Source organism: Temnothorax nylanderi, unplaced genomic scaffold (assembly GCF_030848795.1).
Source record: "Temnothorax nylanderi isolate EJ_2023f unplaced genomic scaffold, tnyl_v1.0 TNYL_tig0552_pilon, whole genome shotgun sequence".
NCBI lineage: Eukaryota > Metazoa > Arthropoda > Insecta > Hymenoptera > Formicidae > Temnothorax > Temnothorax nylanderi.
This window is the reverse complement of record NW_027249614.1, coordinates 31518-36427: the sequence shown is the minus strand read 5'-3', so window position 1 is coordinate 36427 and position 4910 is coordinate 31518. Positions and strand designations below refer to the sequence as shown.

General features: G+C 31.2%; 1 long non-coding RNA gene across 2 annotated transcripts; it reads left to right on the top strand.

Annotated features, from left to right (window-relative positions):
• The first annotated feature begins 1838 nt into the window (after nucleotides 1–1838).
• LOC139783866 (uncharacterized) lies at nucleotides 1839–3042 on the top strand. 2 transcript variants are annotated; one of them, XR_011721407.1, is made up of 4 exons: nucleotides 1839–2060; nucleotides 2139–2343; nucleotides 2433–2531; nucleotides 2636–3042. It is a non-coding gene; the product is annotated as an uncharacterized lncRNA (long non-coding RNA). The 2 variants fall into 2 exon arrangements; XR_011721406.1 differs by having other exon boundaries at nucleotides 1840–2060; nucleotides 2442–2531.
• The last annotated feature ends 1868 nt before the right edge of the window (nucleotides 3043–4910 follow it).

The window sequence follows — 4910 nt, the reverse complement described above, 5'->3', positions numbered from 1 at the left end:
TATAACAATTTTCTTTACTGTTAATTGATCTGTTGTATGTGTATCAAAAGTTATATTACCAATCGCATGACACTGTCGTATCATTTTATTTGGCATTGCATCCAGCTCAGCTAAGCGGTTAACTACTTGTGTCAATGGACTTTTGGGAGCACGAATCAATTTTTTTAATTTTCCTAACATGTTTTCAAAAGGAAAAGCCGAGAAATAACTTAAAGAAGTTTGCATGTATTCAACATCATCAGCTATGTGGATCAAATTATGAAAATTCATACTCTGACTTTCAATGTCATAATATGTTGGCATTAGATAAAAAAATTTTCTAAGTAATTCTCTAGCGTATGAAACATAATTGTCAGCTTTAGCTGAATTACATAATATTCTGCAAGCTACAATTAAAAGTAAAATATGTTTATAGCGTTCTTCTGATAGTACATTTTTAAGAACAATAGCTCCGCAATATAAAAGAAAAAATCGAAACTGAGTAGTTTTCCAATTTATCCAGTCTTCAAGATCGTATTCTTTCCGTTGGAACTCACAAGGTATTGATGTCGTAATCGATTTTAAAGATTCTCTTAGTATTTTTCGTTTTGTCCGCTCTATTCGTGCTAAGCTTCTGCCCGTATGTAACCATTTTTCGAAAAGACTTCGTGTAACACCAATACAAAATAAATGCATATAATCTAAGATCACACCATGAATTATGTCAAAATTCGGTATTAATAATAATGGTGAAGTTTCATTTTCTTTATGATGACGTGGTTGACTTTGGCGTTTAAATGATTTATGTGTTCGTAGTGCAGCTGTCATTTCTGGAAAAACTCGTGTATTTCTTCCTGTTGTTAATCCTTTTGTTTCGCAACGTTCGCAACCATAAAAACCATTGTGACCTTTGCAACATTTTATATACGATCTTGCTGGTGTGTCGCACACAAAAGCTACTATTTCAAATTCATATTTTGAAGAGCCTATAATAATTCCATGTTTTGTTAAAACAACAGCTTCTTGTATAAAATTACTTAAAAATTCTTCGACGGAAGCTGGTTTTGAGTCTCCGCAATATATTGCAACAATTGCAGGATCACTGTGATAGTTAACATGAAAAACTTGTATAAGAATTGGCCAGAATTGTTGTCGCGAAGATTTAAATAGAGGAACGCCATCAATATTTACAAGTATACGTATTTTTTTTCTTTATAAATGTTTTCATTTATCCTTTTCTTAAGTGCCTCTTCAATACCAATATAAATGTAAGAGCCTTCATTACCTCTTTTTGTTGCCATAATCTGTGTAGGACGAACATGACACGTGTTTAAAAGAGTTTCCGCTCTGCGAGGAAGATTAACGTGACCTTCACTGCGTAATATGTTTAACAATTCGGAAATACATTTATTAGTTAAGACAGTTATATTAGAAAGTGCCCAATATTTTAATTTATCTGACAGAGTCAAAGGTAAAATTTCTGTTATGTTAGTATCTATATTCGTACTTGTATTAACAGAAGTATGAGGGTCATTAAAATCTAAGTCAGTATTTAAAATAACTTTCTTAATTTCACTCGAGTCCACTAATTCTTTCTCCTGCACGAATTCTTCATCTTCTATAAATACTTGGCTGCTATCACTTTTAGCCTCTTTTTATGCGCGTAAAAATCGACTCTTTTTCAGATAATAATAAGACGATGCCATGACGTGTTATATATGACAACATATATGCTGACATTTATGAAGTTGAAGGTTAGGTTTTACCATGGTGGAAAGAAAACAAGGTGTGCTCGTTAGAGGGGTCGAAATTGAGTATGTTCTGCGCAGACATGGCGACGGCCAAGCAAGCGCCATATTGAATATATATAGATATACTTTATGTATATACATACGTCAGAAGTGAACGTGTTTCGGCTTAATTTGTCTTTTTTAAAATGCCTATGTGTAGTGTAAGTGGATGCAAAAATAGAAGTGAGAATGCAAAAGAGAAAAATATTCAATTTTTCTCTTATCCAAAGGATAAAGAAACTGCGTTAAAATGGATGAAAGTTTCCAAGAAAAAAGTTAACCTAAAAAACGGTACGCTATTTTGAATCTATATAAATTATAATATTAAGGCATATATTTTTAATACTTTATTGAAATTAATTTTTGTAGCTCGCATATGCTCTGTCCACTTTACACCAAGCTGTTATACAAACCAAAGCCAGCGTATTTAGCAAACTGCGAAAATTACTCGCCTAAGAAATTACGAAGACTTCATGATCATGCAATTCCAACACTTGCCACTATTGAAGGAAGGAGAAGTGCTAAAGGAAGTGCAAAATCAACACAACATAATAAATGTTAGTGAAAACAGCAGGTGTGTATTATTGTATTATATAAAATGTTTTCTTATTATAATATGTGAAGATTGCAATAAATTCTATTTACAATATATTTTTTTAACAGCAAAAATAGTTTTAGTGAGTCCGAGACCAATTTGATCGACACTTCAATGGAAAATAAAACAGAAACATGTTTTATGCAATCTTCAAAAGAAAATGCTAGGTACAATTTTATTAATTTCATGCGTATTAACGACTTCATTGCTGTACAAGAAATTATTGCATGTTGTTTTATATTTTCATTTCTTAAATATTTTTTACTTTCAGCAGTGCAAGTTAAGCCTGATTGGGTTTTAACAGTATCAGATGGTCATTTGATTTATCCCTCTGATCATTTCATTGAAGCAGCGTTAATTAATGAACAAGATTTTTGAAGAATTTCACGGAACTTCTGGCTTATCTAAAAATTTAAGACTGTAACTAAATTAACAATGGAAAAAATGCCAGAAGAGTATGGTATACCTGAAGAAGTAATGCTATGTCTTGTTCGTACAAGAACGTACATAAGATTGCGAAAAATTAATAAGAAATTAGTGTCTGATATAAAAAAAACGTTTATACAAAAAAGTTTCAAAATTCATGTATTGAAATCTGTAATATCAGCGTGCCACATATGTTCATTTTCACATATCAATTTCTTGTATACTATTCAATAATAAACTTATTGAACACAACTTCTCGTGTTATTAAAATAATAAAATATTTATTACATTTATTGAAATTGCTGTATTTAAATAAACCTATCTTATATCCACAATATTTTTAAAACTTCAGAAAATTATTTACTTTTTCCTCATACATCTATTATATTGTTCAATTCATGCTTCTTTTACATTTATTTTAATATTTCTTTATATATAATTTTAACATTTTTTACTTAAAATTAATTATTACATGAAATAAAATTGCATTATATGCAGAACAGAAAAAGAACTTAATTCTCATTAAAAAAACTGCGGTCTTAATTCTATTGGCCAATAAACCAATATGTCTCCAGCTTGGCCTAACACACTCATTGGTTATTAGAAAGAATGCGCAACAGCATACCTTGTTTTCTTTCTACCATGGGTTTTACTATTTCTGGACATGCGGCGCGACGTCGGTCCAAGCAAGGTTAGCCAACTCTTGCCCGATGACGACTCACGGGCCAACGTTGGCAATACCGCGACAACCGACTGATATTATCCAATCGCGGCGCGACGTCGGTTCAAGCAAGGTTAGCCAACTCTTGCCCGATGACGACTCACGGGCCAACGTTGGCAATACCACGACAACTGAATGATTATCCGATCGCGGCGCGACGTCGGTCCAAGCAAGGTTAGCCAACTCTTGCTCGATGCCGACTCACGGGCCGAGGTTGGTAATACCGCGACAACCGACTGTCATTATCCAATCACGGCCCGACGTCGGCCTAGCAGCTGAATACTATAACTCATTATGCTATATCGTTATCGTTATCATTATATTATCGTTGCGCAGATTTTTTACTATATATAGTATACCTCCCCTGCGCAACGAAAACATAACGATATATAACGATATTTCATAACGAGTTACAGAATAGGCCTATAAGCAAGGTTTACCAATTCATGCCATTTCATGATATCAGAAGTGGAGTGAAATTACTTTTTATTTATTTATTTATGTTTAATAAACAATTTGTTACTATTTTAAAATAGTACCCGAGCAGCACATAAACATTGGTCTGATATTGGATCTATGTTGATTGCCCAACTTATATTATGTCGGCCCGACGTTCCAAATTATCAATGGACCGATGTTGGTGGCGTCACGCTGGTTTACCGACGGCCAATGATTGGTGAAATATTGGATGTTACATTTAGCCAACATTGTACCAACGATTTAAAAATGATTCAATCGCACAAAAACATTGGCCCAATATTGAACATATGTCGACTATTTAAATTCTAGATATTGGCCCAACGTTCCTAAATGATAATGGACCAACATTGGGTGCATCCGGTGCATTAAAATAAGTATACGGTGTTTAACTAATATTATTTTTAATAATATTAGTAAATCTAAAAAATAAAATGGACGTCAATACATTTTATACTTATATCTGTTGTATTTACTAATTACATGTTATTTATACAGTTCTAGGTATTCTTGTAGGAATGAGTTAAAATTTATGTAATTATATATATATATATATATATAATTAATTATATAATTTATAATTTAATAAAATTATAATGTATAAATAACATGTAATTAGTAAATACAACAGATATAAGTATAAAATATATATGTATTGACGTTCATTTTATTTTTTAGATTTACTAATATTATTAAAAATAATATTAGTTAAACATCGTATATTTATTAATTAAAAATTGTCGATATTAATTAAACCTCAAAAATGTAAAGATTATAAGCAGCGAATGTATAAAAGTAAATAAATTTCTATAATAAAATTAACATGTCTAAAATTCGGATATAGAATTATCTTTATTATATAATATATAGTACACGCAATAAAATAAACAGTTACACAATTAAATATTTTAATTCTAAGACT